Source organism: Capsicum annuum, chromosome 5 (genome assembly GCF_002878395.1).
Source record: "Capsicum annuum cultivar UCD-10X-F1 chromosome 5, UCD10Xv1.1, whole genome shotgun sequence".
In the NCBI taxonomy this organism is placed as follows: Eukaryota; Viridiplantae; Streptophyta; class Magnoliopsida; order Solanales; family Solanaceae; genus Capsicum; species Capsicum annuum.
The window spans coordinates 116,780,211-116,794,745 of NC_061115.1; the positions used below are offsets into that span (position 1 = coordinate 116,780,211).

General features: G+C 35.2%; 1 long non-coding RNA gene across 1 annotated transcript; it reads left to right on the top strand.

Annotated features, from left to right (window-relative positions):
* Nucleotides 1–293: 293 nt before the first annotated feature.
* Nucleotides 294–11,253, top strand: LOC124898917. Its single transcript, XR_007055846.1, has 2 exons — nucleotides 294–4,301; nucleotides 10,946–11,253. It is a non-coding gene; the product is annotated as an uncharacterized LOC124898917 (long non-coding RNA).
* The last annotated feature ends 3,282 nt before the right edge of the window (nucleotides 11,254–14,535 follow it).

Sequence of the window (14,535 nt, forward strand, 5' to 3'; positions counted from 1 at the left end):
TTTATTTTGAAAATAAATTCAAATGATTAAAATCTTGATTTAAAGTAATGTGTTCTCGAAAATAATTTATATGGAAAATAGTTGTTGGATTTTATTTAAATCAAGAAGACCAGGATTAAATAAAGAATTAATTCGTATCGGATTTCAATTTAATGTGACCAATCTACTAAATTTGATCATAATTGAAATTAAATTGACCACAATTTCAATTCAATTGGCCAATTAACTTTTAATTTGATTGTCATTTAAGTAGAATTGATTAATTCCTAATTGAAACTAATTTTTGAACCCCTAGTCTAATTGGGGTTAGTTTTTAAAAAATCCTAAAACCTAATCTATCCAATTAAAACCCCATCAGCAGCCCACCATAACTAATGGCTCAACTCTTAGTCTAAGCCCAATTGACCTGACCTGCCAGCCCATTTCTTTCTTCTTTACCTATCAACAATTCAGTACATATTAACAGCGACCATAAGCACAAAAATGGAAAAACCCAACAAAACAGCAACATCGGTCAACAACAAACACCATCAATATCGTTGACCCAACTCCGATCAAACCCCCGACCCGACGAAAAACTCAACCCAACATCAATTCGAACAACAACTAGCAAACCCCAATACCTCAAACCTGACCCAGCTCCAACCCGCGATTCCAGTGATGAGGAATCATACGACCTCAACAACTCTGCATCCAACTATTTCAAAATTGTACGATTTTCAAACAATTTTACAGCACATCCCCTTATCCCTATTCAAAGTTTGAATTTTCCCCTTTGAAATCCCAGAATTAACCCCAAAAATTATCTCTCCAACATTGGTTGGAGCATAAATGTGAATCCAAATTCCCTTCTATAAAAAGGGATTCTTGATAAAAAAAACATGGAAGTCGGAGAAGGTTGAAAGTTTTTTTGAGAAAAAAGTCTATTTTTCCAGTAAAAACAACTTTTTCGTGATAAGTTCTCATTTACGCAAAGTTTTCTCTGAGTTGTAGAGCCTTTTCCGGTGGTGGTAGAAGTTCCATCGAAGAATTAATCCCCATTTTGATGCTTCTAAATAGGTAACCTTTCACCCTTTTAGTTTTGACATTCTTTTCTTATTTTTTTGATATCTTATTAGTAGTTATAATGATATGCTGGGATTGACTGTTGTAGATGACTTTTATGGTCGTTTGATACCTGGTGTGCTGGAATTGAATATTCTAGATGGCTTTGATAGTCATAGGTTTTGTTAGTGATGGTTGTTATTCTAATTGATGTGCTCGCTGCCATTGTTCTGCGCCATTATGAAGTGGTTTTCATTGCCAAGTTTTGAAATCTATACTCATATATCATTCCTGCTTTTGGCTTGTTGTCTGTAATGCTTCATATATTGGTGGTTAGTAATTGGAAAATCTCCTTGATGTGAATTATTTATAATATATAGAATCTCCCTGAAGCATTTGCTCCATGTTACAAGCTTCAATTTGTTAGAATATGTATGGTAATTTGGATAGATGTTTTACTTGTCAAGAAAACTGTGCTCTAGGTCTATTGTTTATTTTATTCAGGGAGAGTTAGTTGTTATAAAAACTTTAAGATGGAAAAGGCTATGGTGTATGTGAAGATAGTTTGTTGCTTCAGTTTTGGAACCTATTTCATATAAGGGCTGGACTTAAATACGAAGTCACCTCTATTTCATAATGGTTTTTTTAGTTGATGTTCTATTTTCTTTTACATATATATGATGCTCATTTGTTTAGCCCTTTTTGTTTTATGGTTCCGGCCTAAAAGCCTTTTAGAATCCTTCATTTTGCTCTTGGTAGTTGCTTAGATTGTTTTGTTCTCTCCAAGTGTGTTAGAGCCTCCTCTGAATTTTCTTTACTCACAATGTAGATGAGAATGGTGGAGTGGGTTTATAGAATGGGGATATTTCATTCAAAGATCCCTCTATGACTTTCTTGGTGTGTGAGGTTCTATTGGACCAACTCAAGAGAGGAACAGAATGAAATAAGTCTCTATGCCAAAGCTACACCTTAAAAAGTATCACGCAACCCTTTAGCCCTGGATTAAATTCATTGCTAATTTCCTCCTATGTGTTAAATTTGAATAGTCTTCGAAATTATTATTATTTTTCAAAAGGAATGTTATATTGATATTAAGTGATCTTTAAGCTCTTTTATTGAATTTTGGAAGTGAATCTCTTTAACTTTTTAAAGGAAGGATGAAAAGGTCTTGTGAATAAGGAGCTTCGCTGAGTCTTTGATTGTTCCATCATTGGGTTGAATTGTTTGGGCATTTCATAATTCTATGTATGTCTGACTTCACCTCAAAACTATTTTTTTTACAATATGATGTATTTTGTTTCCTTGATATCTTGGTCATCTTTTTAAGTTTATATATGTGTTTTTTAAGCTTTTCCTCAGTTGTACCGAGAAAGGGTTGATGAAACTTTGAGGGAAAGGTAATGTATCTTATTTTTCTTGTTATTGTCCTAAATGTTTGATTATAATTTAATACACTTAAATCATCGTTACTTCTACTTATTCGGGTCTATAAAATTGATTTCAAACTTCTTCCTGTTTATTCGTTGAAGTCAATTTACTTTTTTCTTTTTTGCCCATTTCCATTTTTGTTCTCTAGCTGTAGAATACAAAAAATTGGTTCTTTCTCTTTTGAAGTCAAATGCTTATTTTCCTTTACACTTGTGCATTTTATATATGTTTTGGGTGCGCACTAATCTCCCTTCATCTTTTTTTTTTTTGCATGAACCTGCGTTGGAGTCCAAATGGACTTTTTCCTCCTTGCATTTTGTAACGGGCCATTGAGGCCCATCCTTTTGAAGATTTCAAAAGATGGTTCGAAAGGGGGCACTACCTGTCGTATGAGTAAAGATGGTAGAAGGCAAGACATGTTCAAGCTCGTTGATAAGATTGCCAGAAGACCGAAAAGTTTCAATCTTATTCTTGCTTTATTTATGTATTTATATGGGCCTCAAAGCCAAAGTTCTTTTTAATACAAGTGAAGCAAATTCGAGCCAAAGGTTTGAAAACATAGATTAGGACTAGTGAAAAATGGGTTGAAAGCCCAATTAGATTAGGACAGGGTTCATTGATTTGGGCCGAATGACCTAAGTCTTTTACTTTCTCCCCTATCCCCTTTTTAGTGTTTATTAGCTTTTCATTTGTTTATACTTGGTTAAATATCCTATAAAGTCATCAAATTTATTATACAAATCTTTTCCTAAAATCACTTTCTTTTAAAAATAAAATCAACTTTTCTTTTTCAAAGTTAGACAAAAATATTTTCAAACAGTCCGGATAACCGCAAGTTAGCGAATGTTTTAGGTGCCAAAAATCATCTGATAATGCTAATAGGATTCTCTTACTTAGATCTTTAAATTTTAAACTATTTTTTGTTTTGGATCGTTTAAAGTATCTTATAAAGGTTTCTTATTCCTTTTCAAAATTAAGTGGCGACTCTTTGAAAGTCAAAATTATTGGCAAAACAAACACGATCAATAATAGTTCAGTTAAACCTACTAAAGTTTAGAAATCATTTCAATGTATAATCAGTTGGGAGTAGGATTTAGCACCGAGCGAACCCAAAGATGGGACTCACCTGCAACTAGAGGGTGAAATCCTTAGAAGAATTCCTTGCATTCCAGAACTACGTAGCTAGTGTAGATTGAGACATCAACTTGCCTGTTGAGGGTTGATGAGGTGTCTTACCTACTTGTTGAGGGTACCACCATTCTCATTCAGAGCACTTTCTAGGTGAGCAACTTGTCTTTTACCTGTGGCACGGTACTTGACACCCATCCAACTAGGGTTACAGGTTGGATCCCAATTAGTTCAGAGAGGGGTATGTTGGTTAGATAATTACCTCTCACAGTTTCAGAGTCAGGTTCAGTACAAAACTTAGTCCAGTTCTAAAGGATCAGGATTGTCAGACACAGTCACCCAATTATAAAAATTCCAGTTATCAGTAACCTCAGATATCAGAAACTCAGTTATTAAAGCTTAGCACTAAGCTTCAGTGTAATCTTAGAAATAGTATAGTTGTATGCAGGTAACATCGCATACTCAGTAGCTATAGCATGTTAGTTAGTCATGTACTCTTACTCAATTATATTTTTATCACTCAATCAGTTATTGTTCATGCATATGAACCCAAGTATACAACCTTACCTCACTTAGCATACAAGTATATTCAAAGTACTGACGCATGCTTTTTTTGTGTTGTGATGTCTCATATGATAGGTTCAGACGTAAGGGCTCCTGACCATACTTAGCAGTTCAGACTATCAGCAGCAGATACAGTGGTGAGTCCTCATAGTTTGAGGATAAAGTTCATTTATTTCATTAGTTCAGTGTGTTCAATAGTCGGAATTAGTTGAGAGCTTGTCCCATCAACTCCATATTTAGACAGTTAAAGGCTTTCAGACTAGATTTTCTTAGGTAGTATTCAATTTTGTTTTCAGTATTTTAGTATTCATATTATTATTTTGAGAACCTTATGGCATTTCAGTTGTACTTCCGTACTATTTTAGTATTTTTATTTAGTGCTCACAGCAGGTACCAGTCATGGGTTAGTTTGTGATCCTTCGTGGTCTAAGCACCGTGTTGCATCTGGGGTGTATTCTCGGGGTGTTGAAATCTTTGTATCAGAGCCTAAGGTTTAACAGGGTCATAGGAAGTCTAAAATCCGCATCTAGTTAAGTCTTGTGCATGGGTATGTAGCACATCACACTTATGGACAAGAAGCTATAAGGCATTTTAGGAAAAGTTTCCCTTCTTTTAGTATTTATGTCATGCGAGTGAGCATGAGCTCAAGTTAAACTCTTAGTCTAATCTTTTTTTTCCTTCTGTTTATAGAATATGTTTCCTAAAAAGACTAATGGAAGAAGAACTAGAATCAAGCCAGTGCCTCTGCCTGTTTAGTTAGATCCCCTAAATGAGCATGTATCTCACTCCAAAACAATCATATGGGTACAATCCTACCTAGGATTATGACTCAATCTCCACAGAGTGAGGAGAAAAGAGGTAGGAAAAGAGGGAGAAAGAATAAGAGGGCAAGAATGCCAAGGCCAAAGAATGGCCGAACAAATCCTCCTTACCAAAAATATGACAGAAACCATTAGGGCATGTATAGGCATAGTAGTGGGTTGTGTTTTGAATGTGGCAAGAAAGACCATAGAATCAAATATTGTCCTTAGTTAGGTTCGCGAAGTCAGCATAATCGTCCTTCAACTCAGTCAGGTCGATCGAATCTGCAGGGTGTCACTTCCAGTGCTACTAGTAGGCAGCGCCCAAATAGACTTTATGCACTTCAATCCCGACAGGATCAAGAAATTTTTGTTGATATTGTCACTGGTACGTTACAAGATTATCATTTACATGTTTATGCTTTGCTAGATCCAAGTGCTTCTTTGTCCTTTGTAACTCCTTATATAGCTGATGACTTCGGAGTTAGTACCAAAACCCTAGTAGAGCCCTTCTCAGTCTCTATCCTAGTAGGTAAATCCATTATAGCTGAATGGGTATACATGAACTTTACGATTATAGTATCTCAGAAAGCCACCTCGGCAGACTTAGTAGAATTAGAGATGACAGATTTTGATGTCACTCTTGACATGGATTGGCTTCATTAATGCTATTATTCAGTTTATTATAGAAACAGAATTGTCCAATTTCAGTTTCTGAATGAACTTGTCCTTGAGTGGAGGGGTAGTACTTCGGCACTTAGGGATCAGCTTGTTTCCTACCTCAGGGCGAGGAAAATGATATCTAAGGAGTATTTTTATTATCTTTTTTGAGTTAAGAAGTGTAGTTTCGATTCTCATATCCTTTAGTCAGTTTTAGTAGTAAATGAATTCTCAGAGGTGTTTCCTGACGATCTTCCTGGAGTCCCTCTCGAAAGGGAAATTGACTTAGGAATCGACCTTCTTCCAGATACTCAGCCTATCTTTCTTCCGCCATATAAAATGGCCCCAACAGAACTTAAAGAATTAAAAAAATAGTTGAAGATCTCCTAGATAAGGGATTCATCAGACCCAACATGTCCCCTTAGGGTGGACCAGTTCCATTCGTGCATAAGAAAGACATTTCTCTTAGAACGTGTGTAGACTACCGTCAGCTAAATAAAGTCACAGTCAAGAACAAGTATCCACTTCCTAGAATCGATGACTTATTCGACCAACTTTAGGGTGCCAGTTACTTGTGTAAGATAGACCCTAGATCAGGTGATCATTAGCTCAGGTTTAGAGAATGTGACATTCTAAAAACATCTTTCAGAACTCGGTATGGTCACTTCGAGTTCTAGTCATGTCCTTTGGTTTCACTAATGACCCAACAATTTTTATGGAATTAATTAATTATGTGCTCAAGCAGTACTTGGGCATGTTCATTATAGTCTTCATCGATGACATTCTTGGTATCTATTCATGTCTTATACGTCAGCTCTATGATCATAGCTCATATTCATACATGGTAGGAAAAATCATGTACGCTTACAGTCCCTAGTATAAGAGCTCCAGTTTACCCAGTGTTACGAATTGTGTTTTATGAATGTAGAAACTCCAGACTCAGGTTATTCAGCTCATGACTCATGTTCTCATGTCATGCTTTACAGTATGCTCAGTTCCTATGACTTATTCTACACTCCTAACGATTGGCTAAACTTAGATTATGTAATGTATATCCTCAGTTTAGATCTCTTGATAAATTCATGATTTTGATATTCTATTCCTCTGGCCTTAGTTAAGTGATGAGTTTGGTATAGTGTTCTTTCATGCTTCAAGATCTCATATTTTAACCTTTTAGTGGCACTCTCCTTATGGAATGATGTAGTTATGAGCACTTGCTTAGATGAGAGAGAGTAAATGTTTCATGTTAAGAAAAGGTTATTGCATGCTTGTTTTATATGAGATTATAGTTATGAATATAGGCTTGAATGTCATGGTGGTATGTAAGTGGATAAATGCATTTCGCATAGGAAGTGGCTAGTAGGAGGTTGTATTCAGTTGTTGAAGGGAGATCATAATTTTTCATGAGATGAGAAATTGAGAAGATGTAGAGTGTGAGTGTCTATTGAGATCCTTGATTTATGTCAGTCTCTATCACATAGATATCACAAACTCATTTACAGTCTCAGTTCAAAACTCAATTCAGTTTTGGGTTTACTTGACTATAGCATACAGTTATCCATTATTTAGTTATCAGTATTTCAGAATCATGTTATACACTTGGTCCATTATTCTCCAATAATATAGTTTACAAGCATTCATGCTAAGTATTTCATGTTTCTTAGTTAGTCCTTACCTTATATGTATAATAATCTATAGTTTTGGTCCAGACTAAGTATAGTTCAATCTCACATGACCAGTATTCAGCTATCATCTATTCAGTTAATCAGATAAGTTAGTATGTTATGCATTTGCACTCAGTTCCCACGTGAATGTTTTCAGTAGTCTCAGGTGAAGCGCCGTACTAAGGTGGAGATTATAGTATAGTTGAGAGAGTATTCAAGAAATATGTGTATGCTTGAAAATTTGTGGTTGCAGTGCATAAGGCTTAATCACTCTATCTTAGATGATGTTTCTTAGGCCTCGCCTCATATTACAGAATTTTATCCAGGGTGAGATTTCTTATTCAGATGTTTTATTCTGTACATGCCAAGATTTTCTTGCTCCCCAAAGTCAGTAGAACTTTATGGAAAGAGTGTCAGGAAATGCTCTAGTTTAGTATAAGTTTTTAGTATGAGTTAGTCCGTAAGGACAACAATTTAATTTAGCAGTGAAGCGGACAAGTTCGTGTGGTTTCCCATCTTTTCATCTAGTCATATTATCCGAAGTCTGATGAATGTAGCTATTGTAAGATTAAGCAACCAGGTAGTTATGAGTTCAGACCAGTTCATGTATCATGCCTCAGTTTTTGATCCCAAATATTCAGTCACTATTCAGTTCATAGGTGCCCTATGCATTATCCCAATCTTTCCTCAGTAGCTCAAACAAGTCAGTATCCTTCACGGGATATATTATCCCAAGGGAGAGATGCACTATAATCCCCTGAGGTTTCATGACCTAAACCTTCCACTTTCTCTTCATGTAATGAATCCAGTTTGGTAGTGGGTACTTAAAGTGGACCCTCGAGTTCCAATCTCAGCCATAAGCCGTGAATTCAGGGGCTCAGTTTAGTTTATGATATTCAAGTCATGTATCACGTTTCAAGCTCTGTTATGTTCTCATGTTCCCGTTTATGTATGTTTAGTAAATAATCTCGAGTTTGAGATTAGTAATTTCATATTTAGTAAATAATCTCGAGTTTGAGATTAGTAATTTCATATTCTTGAAAATCTCTTCCATGAAAGGAGTGAAGAGGTTCGGCAAAAAGAGAAATGCTCAGTCCTCGATATGTCGGTCTTTATAGAATTCTCAGTTATTTTGTTAGGGTAGCTTCTGAGCGTAAGTTATCTTCAGACCTAGATTCAGTACATCTAGTATTCCACGTCTCCTTACTAAATAAATGAACTAGAGACCCAACAGTCATAGTTCCCTTAGAGGGCAGAGAAATTCAAAATGATTTCTCTTTTGGAGAGGTTCCTGTCCAAATCCTCGATCATCAAATTCGCAGACTAGGGAAAAAAGAAGTTCACTCAATCAAAGTTCTTTGGCAGAATCAGTTCATTGAGAAAGATACTTGCAAAGCAAAAGCAGATATACGTATCAAGTATCCTCACCTCTTCTCGTCAAACTCATACTCAGCTTGAGATAACACTTTTCATTAGATTTACTCAGTTCTGTGTTTAGTTACAGTTATAATCTTGGTATTCCTTACCATTACATATTCAGTTATCCATTTATGAATCAGTTTAGTCATCTACTCTTGTATCAGATAAGCATATTCAGTATGAAAACTCAGCTTATCAGTAGCTTCAGTCATGTAATGCATCAGGCATGCATGTCAGTGTGTAAGCTCAATCTATCAGTATTCTCAGCTTAGTCAGTTTCATTCAAAGACGAATGTTCCCAAGGGGGAGATATTATAAGACCCCATAAAATTCTAAGCTTAACTCAGTTCCGTAGAGCGTGAAAAGGGTCCCAGACTTATAAATTTCATCTAAGTGTTAGGAATTAGTCTTTGCAAAAGCCCTCAAACTTTGGGGAATTTATTAACGACCTTCCCAACCTCAGAGAGCTAGTTTTAAAGTTGATTCATGATCGTGGACGTCAATAGTATATCCCGGGTGAGTTTTAGGATTTTTGGACAAGCGTAAATGCATGCTTGGAATTTAGAAACAGTGGTTCTAGGCGATAAACCTGCAACTCCCTACCCAGAGTAGCGCTCCAGAGCCCACGGTACCCTGGCTAGTCCGGCATGTGTATTTTCCTATAATTATGTTCCACGTATTTAAGGGCAAATGGGTCATTTTTCCTTCACCCATTGGGTCCATAACATGGAATTAAAGCTCCAAATAGCAAATTGCTCATCTTTTTCACAAAATCCTCTCAAGAACAAACCCTAGCTTCATCAAGTTCAAGAATCAAATCTCAAGAACTCACCCCAATCTCCACGAAATTAACAATCAAGGTATGTTTGGTATTCATCTATGGGTTTATTTCACCCAGAGAGCCTAAGAATACCTCTTAAAAATACATAATTGAGTTTTCATGAATTCCATGCTTCAAGATTAATTGTATTCATGTTAATGATAGTAATTAGGTTTCAATTCATAATTTATTTTATGTTTCCATGAAATTAAAATAGTTTATGTCATGAATTATATGAAATGCATTATAAACCCTTGAATTTGAAATTGAGTATTGTATTCATGATGTTTATTTGTTGGACATTATCATGTGAAATAATCCATGCTCCCCAAGTGTTTGGTAAAATGCCTATATGAAGTAAATAGAGGAGTCATGACAAGTCATTATGTGGTCCCAATCATGTAAAAGCTTATGCCCCACAAGTGCTTGATAAAATGTCTCTATGAATGAATTATGGACAAGTGTACATTGTTATGTTTCTCAAGATCATGCTATGGTTTACTCTTTATCTATCGAGTCCTGGGATATCTAATACCCAAAAATCCGAATTGTTGATCTAGAGCTAAAGTAGTTACAGAATAGTCTAAATAATATCACGATTAGTAGTACTCAGTTAGTACAGAACTCAGTCAAACTCAGTGAACTCTGTCCAGTTCAGTTAGTTAACATGATCAATAATAGTTCAGTCAAGCCTAGTACAGTTTAGAAATTAGTTCAGTGTATAAGCAGTTAGGAGAAGGATTCAGCACCGAGTGAACCCAAGGATAGGGATTCACCTGCCAGTAGAGGGTGAAATCCTTAGAAGTAGTCCTTGCATTACAGAACTACATAGAAAACATAGTTTGAGACATCAACCTGCCAGTTGAGGGTTAATGAGGTGTCTTACCTGCCAATTGAGGGTACCACCATTTTCATTCAGAGCACCTGCCAGATGAGGGTGACTCAGTAACTTGTCTTTTACCCATAGCACGGTACTGACACCCTTCTAACTAGGGTTACAGGTTGGACCCTAATCAGTTTAGAGAGAGAAATATTAGTTAGATGATTACCTCCTACAGTTTTAGAGTATAGAACTTTGTTCAGTTCTTAAGGATCGGGACAGTCAGACATAGTCACCCAATTATCAAAAATTCAATTATCAGTAACCTCAGATATCAGATATTCAGTTATCAAAACGTAGTACTCAGCTTTAGTGTAATCTTAGAAATAGTATAGTTGTATGCAGGTAGCATTGCATACTCAGTAGCTACAACATGTTCAGTTAGACATGTACTTCTACTCAATTATATTTTTATCACTCAGTCAGTTATTGTTCATGTATATAAACCCATGCATACAACCTTACCTCCCTTAGCATACAAGTACATTCAAAGTACTGATGCATATTTTTTTTTGTGTTGTGGTGTCTCATATCATAGGTTCAGACGTACGGGCTCCTGACCATACTTAGCAGTTTAGACTATCAGCAGCAGATACAGTTGTAAATCCTCATAGTTTAAGGACAAAGTTTAATTATTTCATTAGTTTAGTATGTTTAGTAGCCGGATTTAGTTGGGGACTTGTCCCATCAACTCCATATTTAGACAATTAGAGGCTTTTAGAATAGATTTACTTAGATAATATTCAGTTTTGTTTTCCATATTTCAGTATTCATATTAGTATTTTGAGAATCTTATCACATTTCAGTTGTACTTTTTCCCTATTTCAATATTATTATTTAGTGCTCACAGTAGGTATCAGTCATGGGTTAGCTTTTGATCCTTCGAGGTCGTAAGAACCGTGTGGTGTCCAGGGTACAAATTTAGGGTGTTACACCATATGGGGGATTTTATGGGTATAGGTGAGGACTATATCTTAAGATGTGTTGCACGCTTGTTGAATTTTCTGATCTTAGGGCGGTAGGATCACATGATTGGCTCGTCTAGATATTTTGATGTTTGGATTAGCTGGTGACTCATGTTGTTACTGATATTGTTATTATCATAGTTATGATCATTATTATGGCTAGATATGACAAATTATCTATTAATTGGGTATCGAGATTCGATGTATGATTCTCGTCTCTTCTATCTTATGATTTATTATTATGCATGACTAGATCATGATTAGACATATGGAATAGAAACCCTGTATATTCTAGCACTAGTTGCTAGTTTGATGATGTAGGCTATACTTTGATTGGACCATGTATATATGTATATGTATATCTAGCTACATATAGCGAGGCTATTACCATATATCCCTTTCTTCCTTCAGTTATTCAAATTGTATATTCATTTCTTGGCCTTGTATATTATTATATTTATCTTTTTATCCAGTAGACGTATATTGTCCAGGGATATACGATGTAGCATTGAGATTCCTGAGTATGGCTGGAATAAGATAGTTCATCCTTCATATTTTCTTAGCTTTATCATGCTAGTTTAGTAGCTATGAGCAGAATAGTTTCCCTTACTATCTCACTAGCTTTATTATATAATTGCTGGACACTAAGATGTAGTTTCCATTCTATTTATATGTTAAATATCTCTGCATTATATTTGGAGCTTAGTTGGCAGTTACCTACTGAGTACCAGTTGTTTGGTACTCATAGTACACTTCTGAATCCTACAGATCATAGTACAGGTTATCGCTATTGATGTGTGTGTCGTGCGGAGCAGCTATGGTTTGTAGACTTAGAGTGAGCTCCCGATGTTTGGAGTATTACTAACCTCTCTCTTATGTATTAGACCAATCTCTGTATTTTATTCAGAGATGGTTGCATTTGTATATTTATTTAGTACCTCTTTTCTTACTATAGAAATGATAAATTGACTGTTAGAAGTGAATTCTTGTGAATACTTAACCTACATTCAGTGAGATTACAGATGTCGAAGGTTAATTTGTTCAAATAGTTGGAATATCAAATCTGAACTAGTAACCCTTAGATGTATATAGTAATAATCAACATAGCGAAATAGATCTAGATTTTGTTTACACTAATTGATACTAAGATGGTGGTATAAATTTCTACGAAACTCAATACATTAACTAAAGATTAATGAAAAGGAAGTCTAAGAAATTAGCTTTAGTAAAGCATGAAGATGATGATGGTAAAGAGGTGGTCGATGACAGTAGAACAACTGACATAATCCAAATCGAGGCCTTGTCATAATGGGCATGTCAAGTCCAACCGGGACCGCATACCAACCCTAATACCTAACCCAACCAACCAGCATAAACCTTGTGTCTGATGAATTTTGAACATATAACAAGATAGCATATTAGTATCAACCCAGACTATGGGATTGGTCAATAACTGTGACCAACTCAAGCAAGTCAATCCATTCAAAATCCAACCAATAACCATAACAAAACAAAAATAATGTATTTATAATGGTGTGCTGGGATTGATTGTTGTAGATGGCTTTGATAGCCGTTCGATAGTCGTATTAATGTTTATAATGGTGTGCTGGGATTGACTATTGTAGATGGCTTTGATGGCCGTAGGTTTCGTTCATGATGGTTGTTATTCGAATTGATGTGCTTGTAGCCATTGTTCTGCACCATTATGAAGTGGTTTTCATTACAGAGTTTTAAAATCTATACTCGTATATTATTTTTGCTTTTGGCTTATTGTCTGTTATGTTTCATATATTGGTGGTTAGTAATTGGAAAATCTCTTTAATGTGAATTATATATAATATATAGAAGCTCCCAGAAGCAATTCCTGCATGTTACAAGCTTCAAGTTGTTAGAATATGTATGGTAATTTGGATAAATGTTTACTTGTCAAGAAAACTCCGGTCCAGGTCTATTCTTTATTTTATTCAGGGAGAGTTGGTTGTTATTAAAATCTTAAGATGGAAAAGGCTATGGTGTATGTGAAGATAGTCTGTTGCTTCAGTCTTGGAACTTATTTCATATAAGGGCTGGACTTAAATACGAAGTCACCTCTATTTCATAATGGGTTTTTTTAATTTGATGTGCTATTTTGTTTTACATATATATGCAGCTCATTTGTTTAGCCCTTTTTTTATGGTTCCGGCCTAAAAACCTTTTAGAGTACTTGATTTTTCTCTTGGTAGTTTCTTAGATTATTTGGTTCTCTCCAAGTGTGTTAGAGCCTCTTCCGAATATTCTTTACTCACTATGTGGATGATAATGGTGGAGTGGGTTTATAGAAGGGGATATTTTATACAAAGATCCCTCTATGACCTTCTTGGTGTGTGAGGTTCTTTTGGACCCACACAAGAGAGGAAGAGAATGAAATAAGTCCCTATGCCAAAGCTACACCTTAAAAAGTATCATGAAACCCTTTAGCCCTGGATTAAATTCATTGCTAATTTCCTCCTATGTGTTAAATTAGAATAGTCTTCAGAATTATTGTTATTTTTCAAAAGGAATGTTATATTGATATTAAGGGATCTTTAAGATCTTTTATCGTATTTTTACGAGCGAATCTCTGTAACTTTTTAAAGAAAGGATGAAAAGGTCTTGTGAATAAGGAGCTTCACTAATTCTTTGATTGTTCCATCATTGGGTTTAATTGTTTGGGCATTTCATAATTCTTAAATGTATGACTTTACGTCAAAACTATTTTTTTACAATATGAAGTATTTTGTTTCCTCTATATCTTAGTCATCTTTTTGAGTTTATACATGTGTTTTTGTTTAAGCTTTTCCTCAGTTGTACCAAGAGAGGGTTGATGAAACTTTGAGGGAAAGGTAATATGTCTTATTTTTCTTGTTATTTTCCTAAATGTTTGATTATAATTTAATACGCTTAAATCATCCATACTTCTACTTATTCGAGTTTATAAAATTGATTTCAAACTTCTTCCTGTTTATTCGTTGAAGTCAATGTACTTTTTTATTTTTTTCACATTCAAGTGATAGCCATAATTGCTAACTTCATCATGTTAAGATGCCCATTTCCATTTTTGTTCTCTGGCTATAGAATACAAAAAATTGGTTCTTTCTCTTTTGAAGTCAAAATGCTTATTTTCCTTTATACTTGAGCTTTTTAT